Genomic DNA, 10,348 nt, shown 5'->3' on the forward strand with positions numbered 1-10,348 from the left:
ACTCCCCCACCTCCAGCTGTAACCCGCTTAGCTAACGGCAGCTCTCACCTGAGAGCTCATCCCTTGTGTTCTGGTGCAGGCCACCCCTGAGTGCACCCCAGTTGCAGGAGCGCCACTAGGCGGCAAGGGCTGCTGCTTCATGTAGGCTCTGGCCCCCGAGTAGCTACAGTGCACCTGAGGGCTGGCATAAGGCGAGTGGCAGTCCATTGCGCTGGCCAGGGCAGGTGAGGAGGGCAGAGGGCGGCTGCTGCCGACACTCTCTGGCAGTTTGTCTCCCCCCCCGGAGTAGCAGCAGGCCTTGTAGCTGGAGCCAGGGCTAGGGGGCATGTGGTGGGCGCCGCCGCCGAGCCCTTCCAGGCGTACAGAGCCGTAGCCACCCGAGTGGCTTCCCAGTGGGAATTGTGATTGTGTTTCCTGATAGTAAATGAGAGTAACATAGAAGGGTTCGACAGTAGAGGGTGTGCCTCTCTCGCCTGGACAACATGGGGAGAGAGTTATGGTAGTAAAAGGGAGGGGGCGGCATTTTTCATTTCTCGCCTAGGGTGGCAAAATACCTAGAAATGGCGGTGCCTGAAACTCAGGCCGTTGACCATGCAGTACTTGGTGCCTGGCGGGCTTCAGAGCCTGGCACTTGCACGGGAAGCCGCGGAACCGCCGCCTTAAGGAACCCTCCTCGAACATGAACTCGGAGGCTGGTAGTGGCCCTTGCCGGGCAGGCCCAGGCCCTTAGACAGCTTGAAGAAGCACTTGTTGAGGGAGAGGTTGTGGCGCACTGAGTTCTTCCAGCCCTGGTAGGCACCGCGGAAGAAGGGGAAGCGCGCCTGCAGGAACTGATCTCGATCTCGCTCAGCATTGGTCGCTGCGCCAGCGCGCTCTGGATGGCCATGAAGATCAGCACGATGTAGGAGTAGGGTGGCTTCTCAGGCCGGTACACAGCTTCTTGGCTTCGATAAGGCTGGTGGCTCCATTGGGCAGGTGGGCGGCTCAGCAGGCCCTACTGTGCGGATCCACCGGGGCTGCAGGGCCGCATAGGGGTCGACGGGGGGGGGGTGCTGCTGGTGCGCAGGGCCGTTACTACCATTAGGCAAGACTCGGCGGACACCTAGCTTTACTTTTGTAGGTTCAAATTTAAAGAAAAAATTCCCCTTTTTGCCTCCCTAGCTCTTTTACCGCCCTAGGCGGCGGCCTAGTCTTGCCTAATGGTAGAAACGGCCCTGCCTTCCACTCTCCTGAAGCCCGCTTAGGTTTCTTGCCAGGTACAAAGGGAAGCTCATAAGGGCACACACGTCATTCCACATATGTAATTACTGATTGAAATTGCACGTCATAATATTGAAAAAAGGAAATACAGTCTTACATAAAAATTGTGTCCGAAATATTTCCCTCCAAAAAATTGTCCACCTGGGTGTAGATTTTCTATTTCCAGTGAGACGATATTTTTGTAAATAACGTTAAGGGCACAATATTTATGGCAGACAATATTCTGACAAAGATGTTCTGTTGCCACGCCTCGATTCATAGACTAATATCTTGAAAGGTCCTCTAAAACTGCCACTTTCACCCTTACTCTCTCTCTCTTTCACTTTCTCTCTCTCCCTCTCTATTTCTCTCTCTCTCGCTCTCTCTCTCTCTATCTCTTTCTCTTGAGATGATAAGTGATGAGTAACCATGAAAAAGGGGCCAGTATTTTCATGAAGATGTTCTGGTCACGTCTTCAATGTGCGAGATCAGATGGGAGGGTTTCAAGTATACGGGTTCAATAGGCGCTCTAGCAAAGTAAACGTGAGTACATATTATTCGATAGTAAATGGTGCAGGCAGGGAGAGGAGACCCTTCAAACCCCTCAATGGGAGTATAACAAAATACACTCTTACAACATAAAAACACGATCCTGCGCACTCAACAAAAATCACAATAGCAATGTTATTAAGTAAATTCAAATTAGCAAAAAAAGAGAGAAAGTCTTGTCCAGCGTCGTTATCAGTGGAGGTTCTTGTGTCTCTCCTTTTATTAGATCAGCAGATAGGGTAATGTATAAACAGCCAGCCGACACGTGTTTTGTTGTGGGACTGTACCTAAACAGACACCACAACTCTTCAGGGCTGGAAAATACAAAAGGAATGAACTAAATTTCACTCCTGTAATTTTCAAAATATAGAGTACTATTATATAAACTCTATATCCCAAGTGACATTTTAGTCGAGGTGCACCTCCCCATGTGGAACCCTATAGAAGCTTTAATTTTTACAAGATTATCATGTTTAAAACGAGTTGAGTTACAGATTCTTGTAAAGGAGTACCAAGAACATGACTCATGCAACACCCGTGTCGCAATTCTAACATCAATGCAATTGTGTTTGTGCACCAAAACAACATTGATTTCAGTGATTCAAAAGGTGCTCGCCACCACAGAAAGAACACATCTAGCACAATCTAAGCGAATTAAATGGTACCTTAATTGCTGAGATGTAAATCCCTAGGCTAGTCCTTTATGAAGAAAGAATAAAAGGAAGAAGGAAAAAGAGAGGAGAGGGAATTAAGAACCACAGAATATGTCTCGCAAAACACTTCCTTAACTTCCAACTGCTAGCATATAATTTGAAACTTGAAATTTACGCCAGTTCCGGTGATAATTCCAACCCGGAAGGGTAACCTTGTATTGTATATACACGAAATCAGTTGCCACTGTAAAAATATATAGAGGTTAAGATTTTAGTGGATCTTAACCTAAGATGTATGTGTCAACAATCCCATCAGACACCTAACAATAACCTATCTAAGTTGAAATGGCTAAAATCCTTATGGTCACCAAGTGCTGTCTTCTCGCTATTCAACATTGTAAAATTAAGCCTGACGAAGTTAAACCTCTTAAGTCATGAGGTTGTTGAAAAGATACCACAAAACTTCTATCTACCCCTAAAATCGAGGTGTGACAACCTAACACTCATTATGCACATTAAATCCCAAGTCAAAAGGATATAAACATAACGGTCCCGCTTACCAAATTTTCCGAAAATCACGCTATGGACTGTCAATCTTCAATCCAAGTTACAAAACTTATTATCACTCGACGTCGTATATTTCCGATAGTGGAAAATCTCCAATTTCCAAAAAGACGTAACCACGGGTGCGTGTGTTACGGAGTCCTACAAGATACCAAGTTAATGCCCAATGTTAATCTTATGTTATGGAACAACAATCACCATAACAATTCTCACACAACGGAGTTAAAATAATATTGTCCCCCGCACTCGTTCTTACCTACGGCTCAATTGCCCTCGCGCTACTGGCGTCTGCAACCCGGAAGTGAATCGGGTTTCAGACGGGAAGTGGTGCCTAAGTACTGTTGCGAATCGAAAGCTGAAACGCTGACCCATATGTCAGAAAACATGAAACCAATGATACCTAGGTTCGAGTAAACAGAATAATATATCCGGTAAGTATAGATGTCTGTGCTTACTGATAATTAGTCCAAAACAATGAACTGTACAGTCTATCCTGCCCAAACGCGAGGTGAAATGAATACTTCGTGCTGCATTATGCACGCCTGTGTTTACGGATAATTAGTCCAAAATATTAAAGTCTGCAATCTGTCATGCCTTGACGCAAGGTAAACTAAATAATTTGTGCTGTATTTTGCACGCCTGAGTTAAACAAATTAAACAGTAGTTGAAGGTCCTAAAAGTATAAATGCAAAGCCAAAGTGTCGCTTGTCAATGTGCCGCCCTCAGTTCTAAGCTAGACCGTAAATAAAAATTAATTAGGTTCCAATGCCATGAGGCACCCATAATTAAGTGGACACCAATTGAATATTTCAGGACAGAAAGTAAGGATATAATAAAAAGTGAAACCTCAAAAGGCCAGGAAGCCAATAAAAAGGAAGTTAATGAAAGACAGAAAAGTTACATTTAAATTTTCAAAGCGTACAATATATATAAATGTAAATTCATGATAATAATAATTATCTGATGCCATCCGTATAAGAAAAATTATATGTTATGACAATGGTTGTCCAAATTGAAATACACATGAGAGTTTACAACATATACTCTCAAAGTTGACACTAATTGCCACAGTATCTTTATGCATACCTGAGTTCACTGAGTTGATTTGTTAATACAAAAATTTACAATAAGCATTTAAATTCAATGAACCATGCATCTGAACATGATGGTATATAGTCCCAAAAGGCAAAACGGGTTATATTTCATGATCCCAATCGCCTAAAAAGAATTGCATTTCTGAATCACAGTTAAGCCCCCGCCCAACTGTATGTAACCTCATGATCCAGAGCGCCTCAGCGCGTCTCAAGGGTAATTCCCTGTTGCCACCTCTGATGTTTAAAGGGATATGTTCTATCCCAAAGAAAACAAACTCTTTCTTGGGTCCTTGAGCATGACATAAGCTTGCATGAATGGCTACAGGGTATCTGGCGTCCTGTTGTAAAATGGCCCTGATGTGTTCTCCAATTCTATCTTTCAGACTTCTGATCGTACTGCCCACGTACTGAAGACCACATTTACATTTAATAATGTAAACTACGAATTTAGTTACACAGTTGATGTTAGTACGAATCTCATAATTCCTGTTGTCACATCCCTTAAAGTTCTTGGTCTTATGTTTAGCCCACCGGCACACTCCACAAAATCCACATTTGAAAAAACCTTTGTGTGGGGAACTCAACCAAGATTCAGTTCCCTTAATTCTTGGTACCGTGGGACTCAGTCTATTTCGCAGGGTCCTCCCTCTCCTAAAAGTAATCTGAGGGTGACTCGTGATGTGTGGGGTGAGTGTTTTATCAGCCGTAAGGATCCCCCTATGTTTTTTGAGACTCTTTCTGAGAACATCACTGAGTTCATTGAAGTCAGTAACTATACGAGTTGTCTCTTTCTTTTCATTAGATGAAGATTTAGTTTTAGGTGTGTCTATTCTTTTGACTTTTTAAATTCTATTCTTGGCCTTTTGAAGAATAGTGGGTGCGTAACATCTCTTTTCAAAACGTTTTTGTATGTCCTCAATACAGTTTTCAAATTCTCCCTCCTCACTACAATTACGTCTTGCTCTGACAAATTCCCCAAAAGGTATAGCGTTGATATGGTGTGTTGGATGTGAGCTGTTGGCGTATAATAATGAATTACATGCAGTACTTTTCCTGAACAATCTACTTCGCAATTCACCACCCTCTATGTATAACTCCATGTCTAAAAAGGAGATGTGTGTGTAACTAGATTCCATAGTGAATTTCATCCCATAATTATTGTTGTTCAGGTATTCAGAAAATTGTAGTAATTGCTCATGTGTACCTGCCCATAATAGAAGGCAATCGTCAATGAATCTACCCCAATAAATTATTTTGTCAATCCATAAACTGCCCTTGTTCCCCCAAATCCAATCCTTTTCCAGGCATCCCATAAACAGTGAAGCAAATGAAGGCGAAAATTTCGACCCCATCGCTACCCCTTTTGTTTGTTTATACAACTTTCCCTCGAAGAGGAAAAAATTATTATGTAGGATTATCTACATCATTCTAATTAGCATTTCATTCTGTTCCCATTCAGAGGCTGGACGTGTATTTAACATCTGTGTTTCAGCTTTCGATTCGCAACAGTACTTAGGCACCACTTCCCGTCTGAAACCCGATTCACTTCCGGGTTGCAGACGCCAGTAGCGCAAGGGCGATTGAGCCGTAGGTAAGAACGAGTGCGGGGGACATTATTATTTTAACTCCGTTGTGTGAGAATTGTTATGGTGATTGTTGTTCCATAACATAAGATTAACATTGGGCATTAACTTGGTATCTTGTAGGACTCCGTAACACACTCACCAGTGGTTACATCTCTTTGGAAATTGGAGATTTTCCACTATCGGAAATATATGACGTTGAGTGATAATAAGTTTTGTAACTTGGATTGAAGATTGACAGTCCATAGCGTGATTTTCGGAAAATTTGGTAAGCGGGACCGTTATGTTTATATCCTTTTGACTTGGGATTTAATGTGCATAATGAGTGTTAGGTTGTCACACCTCGATTTTAGGGGTAGATAGAAGTTTTGTGGTATCTTTTCAACAAGCTCATGACTTAAGAGGTTTAACTTCGTCAGGCTTAATTTTACAATGTTGAATAGCGAGAAGACAGCACTTGGTGACCATAAGGATTTTAGCCATTTCAACTTAGATAGGTTATTGTTAGGTGTCTGATGGGATTGTTGACACATACATCTTAGGTTAAGATCCACTAAAATCTTAACCTCTATATATTTTTACAGTGGCAACTGATTTCGTGTATATACAATACAAGGTTACCCTTCCGGGTTGGAATTATCACCGGAACTGGGGTAAGTTTCAAGTTTCAAATTATATGCTAGCAGTTGGAAGTTAAGGAAGTGTTTTGCGAGACATATTCTGTGGTTCCTAATTCCCTCTCCTCTCTTTTTCATTTTTTCCTTTTATTCTTTCTTCATAATGGACTAGCCTAGGAATTTACATCTCAGCAATTAAGGTACCATTTAATTCGATTAGATTGTGCTAGATGTGTTCTTTCTGTGGTGGCGAGCACCTTTTGAATCACTGAAATCAAAGTTGTTGTGGTGCACAAACACAATTGCATTGATGTTAGAATTGCGACACGGGTGTTGCATGAGTCATGTACTTGGTACTCCTTTACAAGAATCTGTAACTCAACTCGTTTTAAACATGATAATCTTGTAAAAATTAAAGCTTCTATAGGGTTCCACATGAGGAGGTGCACCTCGACTAAAATGTCACTTGGGATATAGAGTTTATATAATAGTACTCTATATTTTGAAAATTACAGGAGTGAAATTTAGTTCATTCCTTTTGTATTTTCCAGCCCTGAAGAGTTGTGGTGTCTGTTTAGGTACAGTCCCACAATGAAACATGTGTCGGCTGGCTGTTTATACATTACCCTATCTGCTGATCTAATAAAAGGAGAGACACACGAACCTCCAATGATAACGACGCTGGACAAGACTTTCTCTCTTTTTTTGCTAATTTGAATTTACTTAATAACATTGCTATTGTGATTTTTGTTGAGTGCGCAGGATCGTGTTTTTACGTCTTCAATGTGCAGCTAGCAACAGCCACTGATTCGAATTTTAATATTTAGGTTTTCTTTCCAGTTCCTGAATTGATTGTTGTTAAAACAATGGACCATGGTCAGAACCAGCTAAATTATGTAGTTCTGTGGTTGTGGAATTTACCACATTAATTGTATGTCATACCTCTTACTAATAATGTACCGCATGTTTTGCAGATTTCAACAAAAAATGCTTCTAGCTCAAATTGTTCTACCTAATATTGCCAAAGAATCTGCTGCATAATGTCACATAATCTGACTTTTCTGGCCATATAATTTAGATAAACAGCCACATAATTATAGTGGCTTTGACAAAGGTAAACTGCAAAGTGCTTTGGGGGCTGTCATTATGATAACAAAACACATATTTCAATTGTACAATAAATCAATAAATCAATAATGGGAGGTTATGTTGAGGTGGTCAGATTAATATCAGAGACTTTTAGGGTTCCTCAAAGCCCGACACCTGAGGTAAGGTCTTACACACTCATTTGTGTTGTACCTATCATGAGCTCTTACTCACTGGTGTTTGTCGTACCTATCATGAGCTCTTACACACTGGTGTCTGTTGTACCTATCATGAGCTCTTACACACTGATGTCTGTTGTACCTATCATGAGCTCTTACACACTGGTGTCTGTTGTACCTATCATGAGCTCCTACACACTGGCGTCTGTTGTACCTGTCATGAGCTCTTACACACCGGTGTCTGTTGTACCTATCATGAGCTCTTACTCACTGGTGTTTGTTGTACCTATCATGAGCTCTTACACACTGGTGTCTGCTGTACCTGTCATGAGCTCTTACACACTGGTGTCTGTTGTACCTGTCATGAGCTCTTACACACTGGTGTCTGTTGCACCTGTCATGAGCTCTTACACACTGGTGTCTGTTGTACCTGTCATGAGCTCTTACACACCGGTGTCTGTTGGACCTATCATGAGCTCTTACACACTGGTGTCTGTTGTACCTATCATGAGCTCTTACACACTGGCGTCTGTTGTACCTATCATGAGCTCTTACACACTGGTGTCTGTTGCACCTGTCATGAGCTCTTACACACTGGTGTCTGTTGTACCTGTCATGAGCTCTTACACACCGGTGTCTGTTGTACCTATCATGAGCTCTTACACACCGGTGTCTGTTGTACCTATCATGAGCTCTTACACACCGGTGTCTGTTGTACCTATCATGAGCTCTTACACACTGGCGTCTGTTGTACCTATCATGAGCTCTTACACACTGGTGTCTGTTGCACCTGTCATGAGCTCTTACACACTGGCGTCTGTTGTACCTGTCATGAGCTCTTACACACCGCTGTCTGTTGTACCTATCATGAGCTCTTACACACTGGTTTCTGTTGTACCTATCATGAGCTCTTACTCACTGGTGTTTGTTGTACCTATCACAAGTTCTTACACACTGGTGTCTGTTGTACCTGTTATGAGCTCTTACACACCGGTGTCTGTTGTACCTATCATGAGCTCTTACACACCGGTGTCTGTTGTACCTATCATGAGCTCTTACACACCGGTGTCTGTTGTACCTATCATGAGCTCTTACACACTGGCGTCTGTTGTACCTATCATGAGCTCTTACACACTGGTGTCTGTTGCACCTGTCATGAGCTCTTACACACTGGCGTCTGTTGTACCTGTCATGAGCTCTTACACACCGCTGTCTGTTGTACCTATCATGAGCTCTTACACACTGGTTTCTGTTGTACCTATCATGAGCTCTTACTCACTGGTGTTTGTTGTACCTATCACGAGTTCTTACACACTGGTGCCTGTTCTCATTGAAAAAGAGCTTTTACACACATGGTGCGCATTACCTTAGATGAGCTCCTGTGCACTGGTGTGCTGTACTTGAAATGAAGGTCTTACACGCACTTGTGCGTGCTGCACCTCGGATAAGCTTTCACACATACTGGTGTATATTGTAGCTTAAATGAGTTATTACACATGCAATTATATGGTGCCCCTGAGAGGAATTGAATCTATGTGAACAGGCGCTTAAAGGACTGCTCAGACCCAGGTGTGTCATACCTGAGATGAGTCCTTACATGCACCTCTTCCTTTTGTACCTACGCTGAGCTCTCACACACCCTTGTGTGTGTTGTTCTGTAGATGAGCCCTCACACACCGACCCTGTGAGGAGTTCTTAAACATTCGAGTGTGCAGTACTGAACTGAACTGAGCTCTTGTGCACACTGGTCCCTGGTGTGATATTCCAGAAATGAGCTATTACACATTTCTTTGCCTTCACTTTGTTAATCTATTGCATGCATTGTAATGTGTGGTAGCTTAGATGAGCTCTTACTGAGACTAGACTTATGCATGTGTGCTAGCTTTAAACACTGGTGTGTTATACTCGAGAGCTCTTACACATGCCCCATTGGGCGGGACTTATGCTGTAGTAAAACAAAATGGCTTCTTAGCAGAAACAGTGCTGTCTTCATGTGGTTTTCATGCAGGCCAGTGATCAAGAGCTATTGGGGCTCGAAACGCGTTTGGCAGACTGCAGTGAGGTGACCAGGGAACGCTGCGGTGCGACTGATAGGGGATGTGTGCTGTTTCCCCTCCTCGTGTGACTTCTCCATTGGGCAACCTTTGTTTTTTGTATTTAGCGGCTCGTCCGGCCGCGGAGCAGTCCCGCCGCATGAAGTGCGGATCCAGTGCTCGCAATCGTGGGCACATATTGGAGTGGAGGAGGCCTGACCCCTGGATTGTTATTGGTGGCTGACCAGCGCTTTCACCTGTCACTTCCGACTACCAGCAATTTTGAACATTATCCCACTTGGTTGAACTTTTATCGAGGACAGCACCACCCACACAAGGGTTGGTACTCAGGACCGTTATCATGCGGACTACCACTACCAGCATGCCATAGGGCTACGCCTCGTTGGGCGGGACTTATGCTGTAATAAAACAAAATGGCTACTGAGCAGAAACAGTGCTGTCTTCGTGTGTTTTTCATGCAGGCCAGTGATCAAGAGCTATTGGGGCTCGAAACGTGTTTGGCAGACTGCAGTGAGGTGACCAGGGAACGCTGCGGTGCGACTACTATGGGCCGTGTGCTGTTTCCCCTCCTCGTGTGACTTCTCTATTGGGCAACCTTTGTTTTTTATATATATAAAAGGGGGGCCCAAAACGCAAAATCTCCACGTATTTTCCATCAACTTCTATGAGACGGGCTGCAGCAAATACTGCTAAACGAAATTACACCAAATTTGGAACGAAGGTAGATCTT

The 10,348-nt window shown here is 43.1% G+C and overlaps 1 pseudogene; it reads right to left on the reverse strand.

Moving 5' to 3' along the window:
* LOC144824178 (forkhead box protein F2-like) overlaps positions 1–7,264 on the reverse strand; it is a 30,270-nt pseudogene extending 23,006 nt beyond the window's left edge.
* Between the last annotated feature and the right edge of the window lie 3,084 nt (positions 7,265–10,348).

This window comes from Lissotriton helveticus, chromosome 3_1 (assembly GCF_964261635.1).
Source record: "Lissotriton helveticus chromosome 3_1, aLisHel1.1, whole genome shotgun sequence".
Taxonomy (NCBI): Eukaryota; Metazoa; Chordata; class Amphibia; order Caudata; family Salamandridae; genus Lissotriton; species Lissotriton helveticus.